General features: G+C 49.7%; 1 protein-coding gene across 1 annotated transcript in view; it reads right to left on the reverse strand.

Moving 5' to 3' along the window:
* The window catches only part of Trabd2b (TraB domain containing 2B), a 198,690-nt gene that overhangs the window by 35,473 nt on the left and 138,983 nt on the right, over positions 1-24,234 (reverse strand). The window lies entirely within an intron of this gene.

Below are 24,234 nucleotides of genomic sequence, written 5' to 3' on the forward strand. Positions count from 1 at the left end.
ATTTCTAGACAGGTGAGGCCTGCAAGAGAGTGGAGCCTGCCAACAACTGGCACTGGCTACCTGAGCTCTGCATGCTATCGTTAGACGGCATAATCTCTGCGACAGATGACTGACAGACCACACTTCCATTAGCTTTTTATTGTGTTTAACTGCCAGCCTTACAGTAGGTTGAGTTTCCTGAAGTCAGGAGTGTATCTTCCTGGCTCTTGAATCTCGGCCCTGTGCCCGGGGAAGGGAGGGTAGTGTGATCTCTATTTCTCGTTAGAACCTGGGGACCTGCTGTTTCCTTCATAGTTAAAGGTGCTTTTTAAGCACTTAAGAAAAATATCTAGAAGACTAGCGGACATTCCAACCAAGACATATAATCGGAATAAAAAGCTTCTGAAATAGGTGTACAGGGCCAGGTCAACTTGGTGACACAGGCAATAGGGTCATGCGTGTGTTCCCTCTGTGTTTGCTAATGGCAGGAGAATTGGATTGCACAGACTGTGGTAGCCCCCACTGCTCCCTTTAATGAGAGGACTGGAGGTGAGGCCAGACCCCTTGCCCCACGTCTGGGCTTTCTCCAGACTCCTGGGCTTTGGCTGAAATCAGACCTGCAGCCATCTGGTGCCGAGTGTCGACGGCAGTGTGGTGGCTGGGGATGAATTACAGGAGGCAGTGACGTTTTCTGCTGTGGACATTGCTAAGACACTAAGCACTTCCTCCTGCAGGGTGCACGCCTCTGATGAAAGCGTCCATGTCGAGCGGATCCACTCTCCTACTCTGAGGGCCCACGACAGAGGGACTTCCTGTGACCACACCCAGCTGCTGCACACACCTGCTCTGCTGCTTCTTAGATCAGGCAGTGCCCGGGGGTGAGGTCATCTGCCTGGGCACCCGGAAACCTGGCTGGAGGGTAAATGCCTCCCCTGGTCCCTGCTTGACTCAAGAAGTCAGTTCTGCAATGATGAGGCCTTCCTGAAGCCGGGAGGTATTTCAGGGGATTAAGTATATTCCCGGCTGCCGGGTGTTAAGCATAGTCCTGGCAAGAAATGAGTGCTGAGTATGTGTTCATTACATAAAACTTAGGAGAAAAGAACGCCAAATCTTCCCGGCTAGGTGCTGGGAGATAGGGTCCCGAGAATTCATCTGGTGCGGAGGTTTCAAACTACTTTTAGCTGTAGAATTCTTTTGTTGTTGTTATTGTTGCTGTCTTTCTCCAAAGGACTCTTACTTGGAGTTTTGAATGTGGAACAGATAAAAATAGTAAAGTCGTGGCTGATATGAGGGAGGCTGGGATGGGGGATGGGCCCGTGCTGCAGGGATTTCCACAGGAACCCTGGAGCCTAGTTTAAGGATCCCTGATCTCATTTTGTACATTCTTAATGCAAAGGAAGAGAGGGACAGCATCCCAGGCAGGTAGGAAGGGGTGTGCATGAGTTCATATCATACAGGGAGTTGGGCACAAGGGGCTCCACCCAAGGGTCCTGACTCCCAGCCTTGGGTCACAAGGCTCATGATGCAGGACCTTCTGCTGTCTACTGGTATAGCCATTCATACCCACTGTTTCTCTGATCATTGTAAAGCAGTCAGGGTGCTTGCTATTGGGGTGCTGCAGACAGGAAGCTAAGGCCCACCAGGCCATTCGAGAGTTTCGCAGCTCCCTGCATGTCTCAGCTGGTTTGTGACATTAACTATATTCTGGTGGGATCTGGTACCTCCTACAGGCTCCCTGTGCAGAGACCACTCTGGAGGCGCGTGTCCTGCAGAATTGATTTGGCCTTCTGTCTTTTTGTTCATCCATGAACCACAATGTCCGACATCAGACACTCAGGAAACACTACAAAAAGAAGGTGCTGCCCCTGAATCATGTTCCCCCCACTTCTTGCTCCATACCTACTCTTTGTAACTCATGACAGAGTCATCACCCATTCACATTGGGACCCCTGGTTTTATTGAGCCCTTACTATGTGACATAAACTTCCTAAGTGGATTCACTATTTAATCTTTAGAGCAGCTCCCAGGTGAAATTAAGATGAAAAAATTCCACAGTAAAGATACATTAAATACCAACCCAAGGTGAGGAGGCTGGCAAGAGGTGAGATGGACCAGTTGGCACATGTTCTGTCCCTGGTCAGTGCACACAGGGCCTCCCTCTGTTCTGTCAAGGAGAGGAGGGACAGCAGGGATGTAGAGATGGGGCACAACAGAAGCCGAGGGAGTGACAAGCTCAATGAAAAGAGCGGAGGTAGAATTCCAGATCACTGGCTTACTACAAGCAAGCCTTGAGGCACTGTGTCCTCTTTTGTGAGCACTCTTGGGGCTTCCAACTAGCAAAAGGAAGCTATATGACCACCCCCTTTTTCCTCCCCCTTCCCTTCCTTCCTTTATCAAACAAAGGCTTTCAGTAGTTTCTCAGCAGGGACTTGGGTTTGATGGAGAAATATGTCGTGGTTTCTAAGCACATGGAACTCAAGGAGGAGGCAGACAAGCCACTGACCTTCACGCCAGGGTGACAGAGGCACAAGCTTTAAAATGAAGTACCACCCTGGCTTCTGCTTCCCTCTCCAGCTCCCAGAATTCCCCAGGCCTCTGGGCATTCTACTCCCAGCCACCTTAGAACAACAAACCTCCCTTGCAAGGAGCCTCAGTGGCCCACACTAGGATAATGTTTATGATAAGGCTATGACATAGAATAACAAACACAGGGTGGAGAGTAGAGGCCTCGCTCCCCCGGCTGCCTACGTGGAGTCCTGGCCACCGGGAACCCTGGCCACCAAGAAATGTTGTGTGCATCCTCTCCTACCCCGCCTCCTAGAGCTCATGGGGCCCAAGATGGCTGGAGGCATCTGTTGAGGGTGTAGGCTTGGAATCTAAATAGGTCTTCAGACAGAAGACTAAGGTGGAGGGTGGCAGGCGCCAGGAGGCTGGAAACAGGCTTGTTTTTCCAGAACAGTCCAGTAAATAATCCTAGACAGACTAGAATGCCAGACTTGAGGTCTATGCTCATTTGTTTGCCCATGTCACCTGAAGGGAAGGTTTGGATCCCAGGATCTTTGGACAGGCCTGGCTCTCAGGTTAAGGATCTGGGATGATCAGGGAGGACGTCTACCAAGACCAGAGCCCAGAATAATGACAGCTAAATCCTAAGCGCCTTGACAGTGTTCACCGAGTACCTTCTCGGTGCCAGTGCACCAGGCAAGGGCAGCAGAGACAAAGGCCTCGCTCTCACAAAGCTTGCCCGCTAGGTGAGCATTCTGTGTTCACTGTCATCAGTGAATAGCATGGAAGCAGGGCTGTGCTGGTCCTGCTGAACTGGGGTATCTTTGCAACACAGGCCAAGAGGGCGCAACAGCCAGCGCTGCTGGAGGCTGGGCCCCGAACACTGAGAGAACCGGTTTGCTCTCTCCACTGTGGGGGTGAAAAGGGTGTGTAGAACACACGGTGTCTTGAGGGGACTCAGTGCTCCCATGCCCTGTGAGTAGAGCTCTTGGAAAATGATAACACTTGTGCCCAGACATCCTTGAATAAAGCCCGAGGATGGATTTTAGGTATCAGCCTGGTTCTGAACCTTGGAAGCTGAGGTTCTTGCTGAGGGAAAGGAAGTGAAGAATGGATGATAGAGAAGGTGGGAAGTCCCAGAAACTATCAGTGTGGTCACTCACAAGAAATGGAGACTGTAATGGCCATAAATATTTATTTTTGAGACAGCATCTTAAGTAGCCCAGGCTAGCCTTAAACTCACTATATAGCTGAGGATAACCTTGAACTTCAGATCCTCTTTCCTCCACTTCCCAAATGCTGGGGATACTGGCATGTGCCACCATTATCAGTTTATATGGATGCTAGGTAAATGTCCTCAGCCCTGCATATGTTTGTGTGTGTGAGGGTTAAGTGTGGATGTATGTCTGAGTGTTATTTATCTCAAGTATCTTGGTTTTCTTGTCCTCTAAGCGTGTAACACTGGTGTATCGACCATTCCTATGAGGGTGCTTAAGTGCTGTTAACCTGACATCACAGTAGTTACAGGATGTCAAGGGGGAGAATAAATGGAGGAGTGCCTAGCATCCTCTTCTGGGGAAGGCCTGCTGTATTTCTGGCTGTGTACGAGACAGCTGCTCATATTAAACAGCGTTATCTCATTTCTGTCCTTATTTGAAGCCAAGGCATGGCTTGTGTAAATGAACACGGGGTACCATGTTGGCAAGCAGCAGACACGTGGTTGATTTTATGTGTCAAATGGACTGGAGTTGAGGTCCCAGATACTTAATGAAATATTTATCTCGATGCTTCTATTCTAAAACAAACTATTATTATTAAAAAATCCTTGCCAATAAAACAGAACACACCAAAATTAACTAGACTCAAAGTCTCTCCAATGAGGCTTTCTGCAGTTGGAATTGATATTCAGAATGGGAGCTGTGAAGCTTCATAGTCAATTTTACAGTTTCAGTACTGAATCTATTTTATGCACCACCTAACACAAACAAAAATCCTTGACAGAATTAGAACTAGAAAAACAATTAGTTTTAAGTCCTTTCTCATAGCTCACGTGCATTTCCCGCACTCAGTCCTTCCTCACCCTTTTTATTTAGCCTTTCTTGCTCTTTCCTTCAAGTTGTCCTGCATGCTCATGTACACTTGTTTACATACATACATACATTATTAGCTAGATTCTGCACATGAGAGAGTACATGTGGCTTATTTCTTTCTGAGATTCTATGACCTTAATATTATACATTTTAAATCTATCCATTTTCCTGCAAATTTTCAAACTTCTTTTTTTCTTCAGAGTTGAGATGTATTCCATTTTATGAACATACTGAATTTTTATCCATTCATTTGTTAATCGACAATGGGGTTGATTCTGATTATTTTCCATAGTGAATATAGTAGCAATAAATGTTTGTATAGATATCTCGACTGCAGGGAATGGACTTCTCTGGGTCTATAACCAGGAAGGAAATCTCTGGGACATATGGTAGTTCGATTTGAAAGTTTTTGAGGAATATACAAATTGATTTCCACAATGGCTATATTGGTTTGTGTACCCACCAACAGTGAATGTGGGTTCCTTCCTCTCCATTTCCTTTCCAACATTTATTATCAGATTTGTTGATGACAGCCATTCTGAGGGGTTTGCAAAATAGTTTTGATGCATTTCTATGATGGTTAAGAATACTGAACACTTGAAAACATAGTTACTGGCCATTTCTCTCTCTCTCTCTCTCTCTCTCTCTCTCTCTCTCTCTCTCTCCACCATAGTTACTGGCCATTTGTATCTCTCTCTTTCCCTCCCTCTCTCCCTCCCTCCCTCTCTCCCTCCCTCTCTTCCTCCCTCCATCCCTCTGCCCTTTTTCTTTCTTAAAAAGTGTCTATTCAGTTCTCTTACCAGCTTTCTGACTGGCAGTTTTAGTCCCCCTGAATTCTGGATATTAGCCTCTTGTCCTGTTGAGATAGGGAGCTGCGGGCTGCGTCCCCGGCACCCGGCTGCCCACGTGGCTAGCTTATGCCCCGAAATAATTACATGGAAACTGTATTCTTTTAAACACTGCCCGGCCCATTAGTTCCAGCCTCTTATTGGCTAGCTCTTACATATTGACCTAACCCATTTCTAATAATCTGTGTAGCTCACGAGCTGGCTTACCAGGAATGATCTTAACCTGCGTCTGCCTGGAGTGGGAGAATCATGGCGACTCACTGACTCAGCTTCTTTCTCCCAGCATTTTGTTCTGTTTACACTGCCTACCTAATTTTCTGTCCTATTAAAGGGCCAGGGCAGTCTCTGTATTTAACCAATGAAATTAACACAAAACAGAAGACTCTCCCCCATTATTGTCCGAAGTGTAACCAGTAGATTTCCATCTGTTAACTCTGCCACTGTTTCCTTTGTCACGGAGAGACTTTATTTCCATATATTCCCATCTATTGATACTTGGGGGTGTTGGTGTTCCATTTAACGAGTTCTCGCCTACCTAAATAGGTTTCCTCATATTTTCTTCTGAGAGTTTCAGTGTTTCAGATTTTAAATTAAAATCTTTTTAAAAACTGATTTTGTATGAGGTAAAAAGTATAAATTTAACTTCCTTTTTTGTGGGCAGAATTCCAGTTTTCTTTTCTAGACCTTCCTAGAAAAGTATTTTTACATGAGATTAATATTTCATTTACTAAATTTTGAAGAAAATGAATCATTATCCAATGAGTAGGTGGGGCTCCATCATTTGGCAGTTTTAAGATGAAAGTGATTGTGCACTCTGCCAGCAGAGCTTTGAACTTGGAACTGGCGTATCAACTCTCCCCTGGACGTCCAGCCAGCTGCCATCCTGGAGTTTATACCACTGAGACAATTCCTTGAGATTAATATCTATCACTGTCTCTCTCTCTGCATCTCTGTCTCCTCACTCTGACTCTGCAGCCCTCCCATGCCTATGCATTCTTGCATGCACACACAGTTATGTATCATACAAATGTACTATGGTGTTTTGGTCAATGGTGAGCTACACTATGAATATGTCCTCATAAAACTGCAGTGGAGTCAGATATCTATGGCCTTGTATATTTTATTATACCTTTTCTGCATTCAAATGCATAAATATTTGCATTAGGTTAAAATATCTACAGGTTTTTTTTGTACAGGAGGTAGCATGCACATTTGTAGCTAGTGGCAACAGCAGGTACCATATAGTCTAGGTATGCGGGGGGCTGGACTCCTTGGTTGTACAGATACATACTGTGATGTTTGCACAATGACAGAATGAGCTAATGATCCATTTCTCTGAACACATTCCCATTGTGAAGCTGCACATGGCTGGACACCAGCTACAGGTGTGGGCATGAGTACATACCTTCTACTGGCCCATTTCTGGGATAAAAAAAAATAGTATGTGTTTGAGAAAAGAGTCAAGAAAGGGGCAGGGTGCAGGGGGAAAGAGACCAGCAGGTGCAAAGGCCCTGCATGTACACAATGGGAAGCAGAGGCCAGGAAAGTGGAGCTGAACAAGCCAGCAGAGAGATGGGAATGTAGCTGGAGTTGACAAGCATGGCGGATGACATGCGTATGACAGAGAAACTGGGAAACCAGCTCACGCTATAATCCTTCCAGATGAGGACTGTCATTCCTGTGTGACAAAACAGGAAACTGAGGCTTGGGGATGATGAAGTCATGGTTCAAGATTTCTGGAAACTAGGCCTGGGATTTAGAGCCAGGCCCACCAGGCAGACCCTGGATTCCCTTTGCTCTCCCAAGCTCTACCTTCCAAGCTACTTCCATTCATCCCTTAGCAGAAGGACAGGCATTAACAGACAGATGGAGCCAGTCTGTGGGGCCTTTATTCTGAGTGTTCAATTGGGGGTGTGTGAGAGAGAGAGTCTTAACTATCAGGTATTGTCAAGGTTGGCACACAAGGTCCCCCTTTTAGAGTTAACCATAACCACTGGCACCCAGCCTTCTACTATCTTACTCTGTGTCAGTCTGACAGAACTTCAGGCCAGTCCATGACACTTCTGAGGGACACACTATCCATCTTGGCTTTGTCTATTCCTCAGAGAGAACACAGTGCCAGTCATATACACAATGAACATGGCAAGCAGAGGGCATCACTCATCCCATGAACTTCATCCCTAGCAGCTCCCCACCAGGACCCAGACAGAGAAGCACTGCTATCCTGGACCTGAGGTCAGACTAATCCGTCAGCACCCAGCGCAGGGTTGGAGGGCAGCCCACCTCACAGAAGCCATCTCTGGCCTGAGGGACACTGAGAGGTCCAGCCCTCAGGGCTTGCACTGCAATTTGTCTGTTTTCCATGCTCCACGGATAGCACCAAAACGCTACAGACTATTTCCTGGCATCCTGCTCCAGGCCTTCAAGTCTCCCAGTCCTTCCAGCACAGATCCTGTCTGCACACACCAGGTAATGGAACAGTAAGTATCTAAATAAAAACAAGGTTTCCTGGAGCTGGGGCCTGGCTCTGGGCTAGTGGCAGGGACCAGAGATCTAGCCACCATTCGACTTGTCACTAGAGGCCTGGAGTGGACCATTTTTCTTCTTGAGGCCTTGGTTTATCCACCTGTGACAGAGGACAATTTAGGCATCCATTGACTGAAGATTTATGGAGCCCTTACACAGCAGCCTGCTGGTCCAGGCCAGGGACACAATAGTAAATACAGCAAGCAAAGGCCCCTGACCTACGGGAGCTTTCATTACATTAGAACAATAAGCAAGAGAGCGGCCTCTGCTAAGGAGAAAACAAGGCAAAGGAAGGGACCGTGTGTGTGTGTGTGTGTGTGTGTGTGTGTGTGTACGTGGTATGGATTTGGTGCATGTCTGTGGTATGGTATGTGTGTATATGTGTGTTTGGTGCTGACGTTTTGGATTAGCTATTGGGAAAGTATTTGGGGAAAGTTATGAAGATGCTGAGGGAGGAGCTCTGAGGAGATAGGGAAAAGGATTGAAGCAAAAGCCCCGAGGCAGAAGAAGGTGTGGGCTACTGAGGAAAAGGAAGCGTTTAGAGTTCCTTCAGGGATGGGGCTATTCAAGGGCGTCCGGAGGAGGAGTGAAGTCAGTCCTTCCCCTGACCCTTTGGGGACACCACAGCCACAGATTCTCAGGGTTCAGTTACCTCCGGCAAGGCCTGGATCCCTCACTCCTTCCCCTCCTGCCACTCAGTTGCCATGATCTGCCACTGAAATCAGGATACGGCGTTGGGGTCAGGTACTATCTTGCCAGTCCAAAGCAGGGGACTAGGAAAGGTTACTGGAGGAGGGTGGTAGTGGCAGGCCTCTTGTTGACAAGTGCTGGGCACAAAGTGTGGCAGCCATGAAGGAGGAGGCCAGCTTGGAGGCAAAGCAGCTTTGTCTATCTTTCTTCCCACTCGGCCACCACATAGAGAACCATGGACTCAGCATCACACACAAATGTGCCTGTTCTGTGGATCTTGAGGCAGCAGCACACCCTCCCTGGCCTGCAGCGGGGGGCTGAGTGTGTTCACTTCACTCTGTTCTCTGGGGGCCAGGCTGTTCCTTCCACGACCACCCTAGAATTCTGGGGTTCCTAGCCTGTCCTTTCAAGCAGAGCCACCCACATGAACAGAGTGGCACTTGCTGGGTGGGGAGGTTGGTGGCCAGGGGCTCCAGGAGGAAGTCTGTGTGGACCCTGTCCTGCTAAAGGAGGCTACCTCCTTTGCTTTCAGCACTGATAGATTAAGGGAGACTTCACACTCGGAATCTGGAGCTGCAGACTAGCCCAGCCAAGAGACTGGCAGGACAGTAGGCTCCCTGTGAAACAGGAGGTAAGGCCTGGTGCCAGCTCTCACTTCTGGAGGCCCTATTCCAGCACCTGGCATCTTAGGCTATGATAGCTACCCCTCATGATTCAACAGTCCATGGCTCCTGGTGTGGTGCTCACTAGACTCTTTTGTCCTTTTGACAGGTGGATTGTGTTACTAATCTCATTTTATACAGAGGCTCAGAGACGGAGGCAACACCCCACGTTCTCTAAGCTGGATTCCTTGAGTGCTGTAGCTCTTCTCCCTGAACCCACTGCATTCTCCCTCCTGCTCCTCCTGTTGTCCACCTCTTAATCTGTCGCCAGGGGCAATGGCCTCTGAGAATTTAAACCCATTACATTCTAAACATGAGGGAAAAAAAGAGCAGGATGCATTATAAAGTCCCAGGGAAGAATCTCGACAAGTCTTTTCCAGTTTCAGAGCTGGGATGAAGCTGGAGAGAACCAGTTGGCTCTGGCACCAGTGATGAGCTAGTGAAAATGGAAACCAGAGCACTTGGAGGGGTTCCTGACTCAGTCTAGGAAGGGGAAAGCGGCAGTGAATGCATTCGGGACAGAAGGTGTGGAAGGTGCAGTCTCTAGAGTAGAGGGGTTGGGGCCCTGCCAGTCTTCCCTGCAGAGCTGCCATGGGTCAGGATCAGGCATGAGTGATACGGGGAGAACCCACAGTTTCTGTGGGAGTGATGGGTTGGGCAGCCACCATCGCCATCATCCTCATTTGTGTTCTTAAGCATGCATAGACTCCAAGCCTGATAGGAGAGAGAGTACTTCTGCCTCAGCCTCAGCCCTGCTCTGCTGACACAGCTGCCTCCACTTCAAATGGCAAGACTCCACATTCATTTGCAAAATCAGTATGGAATTCCTACAGGGCTCCTCTAATTCCTCTGGTCTGACCACACAGCAATTACCCATTTACAGAGGAGGGGGAATGGCCTCCCAGACTCTCCAGCTGTGTGGGGACCTCTGCTCTCCTTGGCCTTGAGCAATAGCTGGGGAGGGCTGGACGGGAGAGGACACCTGTTGGGGGCCTTGTGTGGGAAGACCTGGCTGCAAGCGCGTAGCAGAGAAATGGTAACAGCACCCCTGCTTAGCCACCATTGCCAAGTGCTGAGGCGAACAATGGAGGACATGAAAGGGTATTGATGGCCTTCAGACCCGACCTGTGTTTGAAGAACATGAAAGCCTTGCTTTGGATCCTTCCATGTGGGACAGGCCTTGCTCCTCTCTGGGCCTCAGTTTACCCATCTGTCATGTGTTTGTGTGTGTGTGTGTGTGTGTGTGTGTGTAGTATGTATGTAACATTAGTCCTGTCTGTTTGAGGCTAGCATTTTTCAAAACCTCATCAAGTACTTACTACCCTTCCTTAGGATAAAAACACACACAGAGCACATGGGGATTCTTACTTCCTATAAACCGGGGTGCTCTCCAAAAGCTCTGCAGCAGGGGTTCAGGAGGAGAAGCTGGAGCTCAAGCAAGCATGGCCAGAGTTTCTAGTTAGGTTGTGTTGGTTGCTGGGTTGCTGGACCAAATTGGTTCCAGGTGTGCGGTGGCTCATGGGGAGGACTTGGCCATGATCAAGCAAGGCTTGTTAAAGCCAGTGTCAAGGGGTGGACACTATGCCATTGAAGTGCAGCAAAGCAGCAGGGAGCACAATCAGGAGACCCTCAAAGACGGTGACTACAGCAAGTGTGCTATGAAAGCATGCATTTGCCACACTGAAGAGGAGAGAAAGAATTGCAGGAGATGCAGATGGACAGAGAGGTGCTTCGTGGCTCCTGTCAGTGCTGACCGCAGCCACAGGAAAGGAAGGGAGACTGGGTAGACCCCGCAGTTCCACAGCCATGCCAATAGCTGCTGTGGGCTGGAAGCCAGCATCAAGGCTGGTGGAGGAGGGCACAGGGTAGACTGATTGCCAGGGGCGGGATCCAGACCTTAGGCTTTACTGGTAGACAGTAGGGGAAACTGAACTGAAGGAGCAAGAAAGACCAGCAAGGTTTTGGATTTAGAAGCCTGCCTTTGTGGTGCCTGGTGAGCAGCAAGCAGTCTCAGCCCAGAGGCCAAGAGAGGCCAGGAAGGCCTGCCTTGACCTAGTCTTGGAGATGTGGAAGGGGATTTGAAGCAGGTGAGAACCACAGTTCTCTCCCTGCTTTGGCTTTAGAGCATCCTAGACCAGGGCTCCGAGGCTCTCTCGTGACCTTGCACTGACCCCTGAAGATGAGTTCTCTCCTCCCTTTCCCTTTCCCTTTCCCCTTTCCTTTCCTTTCCTTTCCTTTCCTTTCCTTTCCTTTCCTTTCCTTTCCTTTCCTTTCTCCCTGCAGCAGCAGCTGGACAGGGGTGGGGCGGCTCAGGATGGAGGGAAAGACAGAAAGCTCTGTGATACTGCATGAGCCCCAAGTGTTGGCCCAAGTTCCAGGTCAAGGAGGATACACCCTTCTAGGAAACATCAAAGGAGAAAGTTGTAGAGTCTCAGAAGACAGCAAAGCGGTCCCAACTTCTGGTTTTAACTTGTTTGAAAGCTCAGAACACAGCACCTAGCAACAGATGGGGGTGTTGGACACTAGAGACAGGTGGTAGTGGACCTCAGGTTCTGCATGGGCCTCCTTACAATGCAGAGGCCACTGAAGCCCAGAGAGGACAAGGTTCCCAAGGCCAAGGCCACACAGCAAGCCAGGGGATGCCGATGAAGTCAGGGGTGAGGTATCTGTCTGCTTCTCTGGCTCTGGTCAGGTCTCTTGTGGACTATTATCCCCTTCTTCCCCCTACCACAGAAAGACTATAAGATGAAAGAAGGTCCAACTGAAGCCCGAGCGTCAGACTTGGGGCCAGAACACAGAAAAGGCAAACTCATTCTGGATGAGCAAAGCTCTGTATACGGGTCAGATTAGTGCTAATCGGCCTCCAGGCTGGGAGGGTGGACAAAATGTGCTATGGGGGGCATAAATTCACCCCCAAAGGACAGCTTTCAAGGGTTCATGCACTTTCAGAATCCGCCATAGGCAGGAAGGCTACTCAGCCTTTCAGTCTCCGGCCAGATCTTCTCCAGGGCCTTAGGTCTATGATGAGTTTTCATGACCCTTCCTTAATTTTTCTCTGGGTCGGGGGCTTGTTTCAGTCTATCCTTCCCAGCCTATGCTTCCCTCCTGCCACACCAGGAATCCTACCTACTCTAAAAATGTCTCCTAGATCCTAGCTCCAGTCTGGCGTTCCCTTTTCTGGGCTCTTCTGATAAGAAGACTCAGACACAACAAGCCACAGCATTGGTTTGTCCTGGGATTAGGAATGGGGTCTCTGAGTGACATCAAAAATTGCATGGACCTATGTCTGTGCAAGGGAAAGACAGAGATCAAGAGACAGAACAGAAACCATTCTACCCCAGCCACGAAGAGACTCATGATGAACCATATGGCCTATGTCTGAGTTGGTATGGTCCAGGAGTCCTGCAGACATAGACTGATGCATGTAATTCAGTCCTTACAACACCTAAGTAGCCTCTCCACCTCTTTCCATCATCTGGTCTTGGACTATCTGACTAGGCCCTATGACCTGGCTGTGTGTGCGTCCTCTACCTCATCCCTCCATTACTTTCGCTTGTTTCATGGGGATACTGAACACCATGACTTCAGGGCCTGAGGCCTAGTGGCAGACTCCCTCTGGTACCCGAACATCCCTAGCTGACTGGCCAGCTGTGGATGCTGCGAACCATGACCACCATACATGGGAGCACACTATGGCTCTAGAAATCACTACAAACAGCTTCCACATGGGCTCTCCGCGCTCCTTGGCAGCGCTCTGCTTCTCTCGCCAGGTTCCCCTTGCCCCTCGCCCTTTGAGCTCTGAGTTTTAACTAACTTCACGTGCAGATTTACAGGTTTGTTTTGGAGTGGGCCGCTTCTTTCCCACATCAGCGTCTCTGCACATCCTGGTCCAGGGAAGCCTTCCCATCGTGCCCCTGGTCTGCCTCACACACTTTCAACATTTCAGCTACTGTTCAAGTCCCATCTCTTGGAGTTTCCTTCCCTGGCTCTGTAGATCAGCTCAGGGTACTCTCCAAAGTTCTCTTACTCTTCCCTGTTTCTTTGGAGCACTGGCAAGAGTTTGTCTTCATCCACACACGAGGTCCATATTTCCTTAATGTCTTATTGTAATGTTATCAACTACCAATGATTGTTCTGTGTCAGGAACTGTACAGAGTTCTACACCAGTTTTATTGCACACACGTTCCAACAATTAGGAGACAGTTTTCACCTTTATTCCCTGTTCACAAGGGAGGCAAAGGAGACACGGTAATTAAGTGACTTGCCTAAGGTCATCCGGCTAGTGGTAGACGAATGAAAAATATCTGCAGATTTTTACCACGTGCCAAGCAGGTCCTACCACCTTCTATGAGGGACCAAATTCCCCTTACTCTTTCTCACATCCCTGGTACCTAGGACATAGCTATGACACCCTGAGGGCAGCCAGCTCCATTAGGCACAGCCTTCAGCGCTGACTCAAAACTAGTAAATGTACTTGGGGGAAGGGGGTATGCTGAAACCTCAGAGGTGGAGCTTCACTGTGGATGAGGGGTTCAGAGCTAGAGGGGCTCAGGAATGGCCCAGGGGTTCTCAGCAGAGAACTTCCTTCCTAGGTGTGCATTGCCCCTGACACCTGACTGTCAGCTCAGTGACAAGGAGCCTGTCCTCTAGGTTCCTGCCAGGCCTGTGATGGATGGCTGAGAAAGAGGTTCTTCTTCTGAGGAACGGAGGGAGCCTCCTGGAGGCTCTTTGCCCTGAAGGAGTTCCCCCTCATCTGGACTGCCTCTGAGCCTGACAGCTGCTCTCCCCGGCCTCCCTACTACCTCCTTCCCCGCCATGCTCTTGGCACCCAGGCCTAGCAGGCCTCAGCCACCCTTGTGGACTGTTGGCTCAGGAGCATGTCAGCTAGTTTAGGAGGCTTCCATCCCAGCAGCCCTGGCCCCCACCCCTTTGAAGGGGATCAGGTTCCCCCACAAACATAATTGAACAAAAATATGAGAGAGAAAAGGTCTTTGTTCTCCCATTTACAGCGTCAGAAAATATGTAACAAATTAGCCGTTTATGAGGTAAGGGGCCAGCTTTGTGTGCAGGCGGTGTGGCCTCAGCAGGCACAAGGGGCCTTTGAGCCTCTGCATGGGGGGGGGCACGGCGGTGGGAAGGGAGGGCTCGCAGGACTTCAGCGTAGGCACAGGAGGCCGGCGACCATCTAGGACTCTGGGAAGCTTGTAAAGGGAAACGGGGCTGGGGAGGCAGAGACAAGGAGATCCTGAGCAAGGGGAGAGAACAGCTGCTGCAGGCCAGTCTCCAACAGGGCCAGTGCATTTAGCAGCCAGTGGGATACTGGGGTCTCAGTGGCTTCCTTGCTGGCTGCTGTGGACCTTAGGAATGGGCAGGTGCCTCTGGTATTGCTGGTGATTTTGCTCCATACCAAGGAGGAATGTCACCTGAAGTATCAAATATTCAGTAAGGTTGAGGAGAGGGGGAAGCATCAGGGAAAGATCTGGAGGCTCTTAGCAACATGGATGGCCATGCCTCTCCTCAGCATTGTCCTGGCTGTCATCTGTTTCACTTAGATGTCTAGAGCTATGCATGGCTTAATCCAGTCATAAGCATAAGCATCTTAGCTTGGTCCACTGGGGTTGTTTGGCCTGGTGACAATGCAGGCTAGCATTACACTCGGCATCTTTGGCCCCCTTATGATTTAGAGCCTTCTCCTGCCTCCTCTCCCTCCTCCTCTTTATCCTTTTCCTCTTTTTGTTCTCTTCCTTCAGTTTTTTTCAGACAGTCTCACTATGTCGTCTCAAATTCGTGATCTTTCTGCCTCAGTCACCCCAGTGATGGGTTACGGGTGTGTGCACCACACCAGGCTCTTGGTTTAGTTTTTGATTCTGTTAGATCGTGTGCTCTAAGGCCCACCTTTTTCATTTCCGTGCCCATGGTCAGGCTTCTCCTTGCTGCCAGCCTGGCCACACATCATGGGAACACATGTTCAGACACCTCTTGCAATACATCCATGGAACTGTCTGTTCTCTTTGCTCACCACAGATCCCTGCTGAGCTCAGAGCTGGGTTCTGGCTGCGTACCATGGCCCTGAGCCTTTGAGAGGAGGTATTGGTGAAGATGGGTCCATGCCAGTCCAGTAAGAAACCTCTGTAAGAAGTGGGGTGCTGGGTTCCTGCCTGAATACCCCGAGTGTTTGGTCGGTAGTCACAAACACGTCGCTTTCCTGGATCTGACTTTATTTGTTTTGATTGGATCTTAATAGTTCTTTCAGGCTGAAGCTGAAGTTGCCTGGGATCCCGGGAGACTTGCTAAAACTTCAATTGCACCCAGCGTAGCAGAGTAACTTGAAATGTAATCAGTGCCCAGGGATGCCCGCCTCATTCTTTCCAGCGCTGGTTTCTGAGGTGGGCTCGGACACAGTGCTGTTCTCTGCAGTGCAGACCTAAGGGGAAATTTGCACAGGCCGTAACTGTGCCTGGCAACTTCTCCATGGAGCCACAGAACAAAACTCTGCCCCGCTGGCCTTGACTTTCCCTATGTGGACCCCTTCCTGGGCACTTCTGTCGCCACTTTTCTGCCATCCTTCTTCCTCCTCTTTAAACACTTCTCTCCCACATTACTGTGTGGCTTCCCAAAAAGAAAGCCTTCCATGATGGAGGAAGTGATTTTCATTCATAAACGTATCTCCAGCCCTGGCACTGAAAACAAGCCCCATGTCTCATGAATGAATGAATGATACTCTTGGCATTTCATTTAACCACCATGCCTGGTCCTTTTCACACAAGGCTGTTCCTCAGTGGCAGGGCTCTGGCCTTTCAGAGTGTTAGGTCCTGGGCAGGAGCAAGATGGTGTTGAACACCAACCAGGCCAACTGTTCATTTTACCAAGTTCAGAGAGGGAAGGAGTAGCCCAAATCACACAGTACAAAGAATTCTTTTCAGATACTTCCTGCGATGATGTGTCTATGGACCTGTGGACCAGTCTGCTCCCCAGCTGGCTAGTGAGGGCCTCAGGACAAGTGTCTACAGGGAAGAAGAAATGGGAAGAAGTAGGAGCTCTCGGCAAGGCTGCTGCTTCTGGACTGCCCTTCCCTACTCTTTTCCTTCAGTCAGGCTAGCCTCCTTCCTCTACCATGTAGACCAGGGACCTCCCCTGCTGGTCTCAAGCCCTTCTCCTCTCTACACACTCTTGCCAAATCTTGTGAAACAATTAATATTTGTTTTTAAGACGGCAGCACTAAAACCCAAAAAGGTAGCCCAGGTCACACAGGTAATTGCAGGATTTGACCCGGAAGTGTTCTTTCTACCTTATCTCCTGGGTCTTTGGGCACTCCATCCCTCAGCCTCCTCTGGGCCTGTGGGCAGGTGTCTGCCTTCCTTACTGTTTTCTTTCCCAAAGCTTCTCCCTAGCCACGCAGACTCTCAGTTCTGTACCGGAAGTTCCCTCTGGCGCTTCCAGTAGTGCTCTAGGGATAAGCAGGTAGCCTAGCAGGCAGTGACCAGCCAGGCAGTCACACTAGTAATCCAGGGCCCTGGCTCGGCATTCACTTGCACAGCTAAGTTCACCTCTTCCAAGGACTCACCTGCCTTTAAGAAAGCCTTAGCTATTTGGGACATGGTGATCCTGCAGGAACCTGTCGCAATAGCAGGGAGCAGGCTGGGGAAATGGGAATCAAAGGTCCCAGAGCTCAGGACATGAAGTTACCCTGGCAGTGCACCTTCCAGGCAGGCACTCAGAGGGCTGTGCCATATTTCTGTGCCCCAACAGTAGCCCATTACATCCTTGCCCTTACATGAAACAGGAGCCTGCCTGTCTACCTCAGTCTGGCCCACGGCTCTCCAGAACTCGTCCATACTCTGTAATTCTGGAAAGGCTGCAGAGATCTGTGGCCACAGATGATCTCGTCAGTCAGTCCTTCTCTAGGCCACCCCAGCCCCCATCACCTCTTCCGCCCTCTCGAGGCTGTCATCACTTCTTCTCCAAAGCAGCGGATGCAGACATCTGAGGAGGCACACAGTCATTGGGTTGGAAGGAGGAGGCATTGCTGACTAACTCCCAGCCAACCAGAAAATGTAATTAACCCGACTGCCCACCCAAGCACTGCACAAGGCACGCGTGCCCTCTTGTAAATATCTCTCCCACCGTGCATGAGCACTCGGTCACGTGCAGACTCCAGAATTCTTCCTGGGCCCGTCCTTGGCCCCTGCTGGACGTGTCCAGGCAAGAACACCCTCACCGCCTTACACAATAGTAACTGTCCACACACACACACACACACACACACACACACACACACACACCCCTACAGGCTTGACCTGTCCACGGCATCACTCCGCTCAGTGTGCTCTTCCTCTCTCACATGTGTGTGAGCGGCCTTAGAGTAGGAGCACTCAGCCTTGGCCCTGGGCATCTGTGAACCCCCGTGGATAGCCAGGACTTGGCCTTTGGGTCCTGCGATGAGGGGCAGACACCTAGCTGTCTTAGACCAGAACAGGTCCCTCACAGTCCATCCCTCACTGGGCTGAGCTTCTTTGTCTCCGGGAGTGACAGAGTTAGGGTCATCTAGCACCCACCTTCTTAAACTGTGGGTCACAACTCCATGCTGTGTTACATAACTAGATGTGGTATACACGACACACACACACACACACACACACACACACACACACACACACTGCCAACAGTAAAGGATTTCTGAACCTGCAATGACCAAACATTATTCCAAGAAATCAAATGTGAGGTTAATCTGAGGTGTTTCTGGCCGTGTTGGCCTATGTCTCAACATGAGCATGCGCCGGCAGACTCAATTCTGAACACAAGACGTGCACACTGTACGTACCATGCCATGCAATGCTAATGGATGTCACCTGAACCCTTCTGCTCAGACCAAGATGCAGAGGGCTGCATGGGACGAGCTGCAGAATGTTCGCTGTACACGCAGTTTTCTGTGCTCGTAGAGACACACTAGGTTAATTATAGAAACAAAGCCGGTACATTTTTCTCCTGCCATCGTTCCTCAGCATGTAAGTATCATATTAACCTATCTTTGGATTCTATTGTGTTAGAATGCATGAATTTTTAAATTATTTACATTGCTGACTCAAGTTTCATTAAAAAAAAAATCATTAAAGGCATTTTGGCTTGGGACTGAGACAGGATTTCCAACAGTTTCTGCAGTGACCCTAGGCATACTCTTGCCATTTTGTATTATGTATTTATGCACAGTTGCACTCTTGAATTGATGGTTATGAAACCGAAGTATCCATCAAACTCTGGGAAATGTTGAAGATGCTCTCTATCCAGCAGAACTGAATACTCAGCCACGATTTAATTCGTTGTGTAAGAATAAACAAGGACGTCCACCTCATTGCTGTGCAGATGCACATTCGTCTCTAGAAAATGGTAAGTTCTACATCCACCATATGCTTGCTTTAAAGTAAATTCCTGGGGCTGGAGAGAAGGCTCACTGTTTAAGAATACTTGCTCTTGCAGAAGACCCAATTCTCAGCACCCACATGGGGGCTCACAACCATCCATATAGCTCCTGTACCAGAGCGTCAGACACCTTCTTCTGGCCTCCGAGGACATCAGACACACCGCTGGTACACATACATACACATAGTCAAAACACACAGAAAATAAAATACATATTCTTCACGACTCAGTGTCAGTAAATGTTTGGTTTTGTGTGTCTATTTTATATAACCATATAGCATGGGTTGTGTAAAAATTTCTCAGTGTACACGTTCTATGAGTAGACAAACCTCGAAAAGACCTGCCTGAGCTAGAGGATTGACTATGGAGTTCAATCGGCCTTTGCTATTCACTGGTTTAGTCAGGGGCCTTGGACTTGGATGCTAGGCCTCTGTGAAGAGATGTTTCCCTCTGTAAAATGGGCTGTTTTTCCTGCAGGTTGTGACAACTAGAGACGTCACAATTCTATGTTTTTATTCTTTTAAACAGGTATTACCAAGACCTCACCTTAAAGATGAGGAAATATGCAAAAGTTAAATGGCCAGACAGGGCTGTGTGATTCCTCCCCCCCCCCATCTGCAGAGAGAGAGAGAGAGAGAGAGAGAGAGAGACAGAATGGGGGACAGTGACAGACTGAAAACTAACAAAACTGTGGCAGGAGAGAGAAGCTCAAGGGCAGAGAGAGGCATCAAGATTAGCAGTTATTAGAAACCAACTTGCAGAGGAAAGACCAGAAATCCCAATCAAGGGAGTGTGGAAGGGGCAGGGCTTGCTTAAGGAAAGCCCAGAGAAGGCAGGTCAGCACTAAGGGTCAGAACTGTCTTGGCTCAGGGCTATGGAGCCTTCAGAGCATCTCTTATCTCTGTGCTGGAAAGTGGTTTTCTCTCTTTTGTCTCTGCTTCTACCACTATTCGTCCACCTCTGTCCAGTTCTTTGTTCCAGAACATAAGAACTTGGGAATGTGAGCTAGTGGCCTCCAGACTCCAATATCTGCTGCCCAGACAATATGACTGACTTGTGCCCATGATGGAGTACTACCCCTGTCCAGGCAGGCAGTCTTGCTGGAAGGGCTGTGGGCCCTACAAGAAGAGTACCGCCTATGTCACACCCTTAGATCCTGGAGACGGTCCCTCATGTCAATGGCTCTGAAGGCCTCTCAACCCAGGGTTAAATGTCTTCCTCACCTGGACACAAGAGTGGCAGGAACATGGTGCTGGTAAGGCCTGCAGGAAGTCAGAGAGCAGTGATGTGACAAGGTCTTGTTTTCGTTCACAAGTCCCCTAGGATGCTGTAGTTGTGGCCCGAAGTCCTGGGGCAGACTCAGAAGGCAAAGGGATGGTCCCTAGCTGCACAGGAGAAACAGACGGTGGAAAGCCAGCCAAGCCTCTGCACCGTCAGCACATTCTTGGGGCAATGTATTGCAAAGCCTCCTTGACTTCACTTTCTAAGTGAGAATGAGGGCCTCACTGCCCCAGCAGGGTCGTGCCCGGGTCACTGACTAGGGCTGCAGGCTTTGGGGTCTGGGGAGGCCTTGGCACTTTTCCAGCTATGGTTTGCCTCTGCTGAGGCAGGCCTTCTCACCTTGCCTGGCCTTCTTGCCCAGAGCACCAGCCCTGGCTTGTATTCTCCTGATGATGGGGGGTTTGCTAGTGTCTTCAGCCGGGGAAGGCCTTTTTCAGGTACACTTGGTTTAAAGGGCCAGCTGTGTGCCTTTGCTGGGGAAGAGAGAGCTAGTGAAAATAACGGTCTGGGAGGAGGGAGGTGCTACCTCCTCGTGGACTGAGAATGGATGTGGGGGAGAAGCAAGGCTCCATCCTACGGTACAGGTGAACAGAGCTGCCACAGAGGTTCGGCATAAAGGCGACAGAGAGCCGGAGAGGTCTTCCATTTAGGCTCATCCTCTGTCCTTCACAAGGCACAGCACAGTCCAGCAGTGAAGAACCCGGGCTCCTGTCTCAGAACTCTTCTGCTGGGAAGTTGTACAAAGGTTGATAGGTGAGGGCCTCCAGGAATCAGGGCTCCACCTGGGCCCGACTGCCACACACAGAGGACACTGACAGAGTCCATAGACACCCCCTCTCTGTTAGGAGCATCTCAGATGTTTGCTAATGTGGATAACTTTCAGGAAACCCCAGAGAATGGGTCCATTCTGGTCCTGGAAGGCAGGCTGACAACGCCCTCATCCTTCCGGAGCCCAGAATTTCTCCTGGGAACTCGTACCAATCTTACAGGGTTGCCATGAGTCATGACACACAGTGGGTCACTCCGCATACTAGGACACTTGGACAAGGACCCCCACCCCCTTCCAGGCTGGGAGCAGGATCAAGGAATACAGGGAAAGGGGAAACACTGATCCCCCACAATCCTTACTGTAACTTGGAGAGATGGCACACCTGGCTTGCTCCACCTTCACTTAGAGAGGCAGTGTTAGGGCCGACCTACCTCTACGCAACTGATAGCCATAAACTAATTTTTCCCACTGCTGCCAAGGCAGGGCTGTGGAGAAAGGACTGACGAGGGTTCCAGCGCCATGCAACATCGTGCAGGCTAGATTCTGAATTGCAGCAATCCCACCACCACTGCCACCCACCTAGCAACACAGGAGCACCCACCCACCCACCCACCCAGCAATCTTACTGCCACCTATGCGTGGATGGGGCTGCCAAGTCCGCTTTAAAAAGGAGGAAGTTGGGACCCAGAACGATGCAGCAACCTGCCTAGGCACAAAGATCATCGGGCAGACAGTGGAAGCTGCACTTGAACCCACGTCTACCTGACTCCTAAGGCCACGCCTTATCTAGTCCTGAACTCAAATTCATTGCCAGCAGAAGACACCGGCAGAGAAGGGCCGTGTAGGAGAGAGGCCCCAGACACCAGGAAGCTGAGAACAGGTGCAGGATGAATTACTGAGGGTGACATTTGAGGCTCCCAGCCCTTTAATAGTTCCTCTCCTGTTCGTTCCATTGTTCCTGGCCCTGAGTGGCCTGCAGAGAGGCTAAGCATGAGCAGTTACCACAGCAGCACATCATAAACAGTCTGTAAAAGGCCCAGGGAGTCCAGCTCACACCCTTCCCGAGCCAGGCAAGACCCCCAGCACCCGTGATTAGGAATGGCTGCCTTCTGGGGGAAGCCAGGCTGACCAGCACCGATGCTGTCCTCATAACATACCCTATGAGGAAACTGAGTGGCCAGCCTAGTTTTACCCCAGAAGTGGCTTTTCCAAGGCTGCTGAGTGAGCGGGGAGCTTTAGCAGGAGAGAACATTACTGTCTTCATGTTCGCTTCTTACACACCTCAGGGTTCTGAAAAATCAATTTAGAAGCCAGGCTCAGTGGCAGATACTTTTAATCCCAGTAGTGGGTAAGCAGAGACAGACAATCTCTGGGGCTCACTGGCCAGCCAGCCTAGCCTACTAAGCATGCTCCAGGCGGATGAGAAAGCCTGACTCATAAAACAAGGTGGCTGTCTCCTGAAGAACGACACCTGGGCCACGCACACACATGCACACATATGTACATGCACACACAGATGTGACTGTGCCTACCAAACACAAAGCCAATTTACTACTCATAGGTTCTCTGAGGCCTCTGGTCTTTCATACAAAGCTGAAGTTTCTCCTACCACACTATCACTGGGTGGGCACCCACCTAAGCTGAGTGTCTTTTTTCGTGGGTTTGCATGAATGAATTTATAGCTCTCTGGGATTAAAGTCTGAGGCCTGCAAGGGCTCCTGGAGAGAGCTCTTGATACACAGCTTGTTCAGAAAGACGGCGTGTTACCGCTATCCATGCTTTCTTCCTCAGTGTGCAGTTGGTCGGGAGGAAGCTGCGGATTTCCCTGCAAGTAGCTGACTTCCTCATTTCCCAAGGAAAGGAGATTCTCCGGGGTTGTAACAGTGTGAGGACCTTGGACTGGGAGTCAGGGGCCAGGATGCAGGTTCTGCCTCCCGTAAGTTAACATTCTGGGTGGCGTGGGGCAAGCCCCTACCCTCACTGGCTTTGGTGTCTTGTCTAGTAGGGGAAAGTAAGAGACTCCTCCAGCATGGGAATCGTGGTGCTCAGCACATGGTAGAGGCTCATGGGATATCTAGTCTCACACCAGCAATGATTCTCAGCAAGGTGAGTGAGGTCCCAAACTTTTGCTGAGACTTGGTAGGGACACCAGATTGTATTCTGTGTTCCTTGAAGTGACTTGTGGTGGGCTCCATCCACCATCCAGAGCCAGGGCAGGAGCCCTGGGCCGGAGCACTGGCAATAGGCTTCATTGTGATAGGAGGAGATGAAAGAACAGTTTAATCTTGCTGCCAAGTTTGATTGTGATTTCATTCATGGCACACAATTTACTTAAAATAAACCTAACTCATATTATATATTTTATGTAATATTAAAACAAGAACATAAAGAGAGATTAGCATCTGAGATATTTGTGTTGCAGTAGAAACACTTTCGGAATTCAAATGCCCTTGAGAAACACTGGGTGGAGGAGAGATCCTTTAGGAGCCCCCAGAAAGGACTCGGGCAAGGCCCTGAGTGTTGTGTTCCTGTAGCGACGCTCACATGCTGAGAAACTGGGCAACACTGAGGAAAGTGTGGACCTTCTCTGTCAGAATCCTACTTTGTCAGTGGGTTCAAGCTTCCTGCAAGAGGGGATGGGGAGGCTGTGTCTACAGGATGGCAAGGAGAGCATTCCAGGGGCTCCCGTTAGGACTGCTCAGTAGGCTTGGTCCTCTCTGATTCTACCCACCTCAGCAGGCTACCCAGCGTTAGCCTCCAGCTGGTAGGACACGTGAAGCAAAAAGCACCAGCAGATTCTCCCGAGGCTGACCAGGGGATGCAGAACTGGGAGAGGATCAGGGAATCGTGTGGGGAGCACCAAGGATGGGTTTGAGCTCCCTGACCACCTGGCTCCAGTGCCCAACTCACTATCTCTATAGTGCACAGGGCAAGTTCCTGAGTCATTATAGGGGCTTAGATTGCAGTAACACATAGGATCTGGGTAGAGGCAGCCAAAGGAGCTGCTGAAGAAGGCAGAAACTTGAAGGAAGCATTTTCCTTCCCTCGAGGCACCGCTGTGTCTTCTCTGTGCTGTGATTGAGGTTTTCCAGTCCCGAGGAAGCAGTAGGCAACCTGAACGGGGATTGTCCAGAAAATCGCTCCTACAGTCCCTCTCGGTGTTCTGAGAACAGGAGCTGGGGCCCAGGAAGGTGCAGCCACCTATATTTTGGCTACAGTGAGACATGCCTTCCCACCTTTATTAATAGGGAGGATTAAATAAAATGGTCACACTAGGCCATCACCATTGGGAACAGCCACTTCAAAGGTCAACTAAGTGAGCTGTGACAGAGCTTGAGGAGGTAGTAGTACAACAACCCAGGCCACATAGACTGTCCGTCCCCAGGCTTACGATCTTGAACTGGGAGCCTCAGTGTCCTCATGTTAACTTGGGGACAACGAGACTTTCCTTGTTTCCCTGAGATAAG

Source organism: Microtus oregoni, unplaced genomic scaffold (genome assembly GCF_018167655.1).
Source record: "Microtus oregoni isolate MIOR12 unplaced genomic scaffold, Mior012 000005F_ref0000423, whole genome shotgun sequence".
Classification (NCBI taxonomy): domain Eukaryota; kingdom Metazoa; phylum Chordata; class Mammalia; order Rodentia; family Cricetidae; genus Microtus; species Microtus oregoni.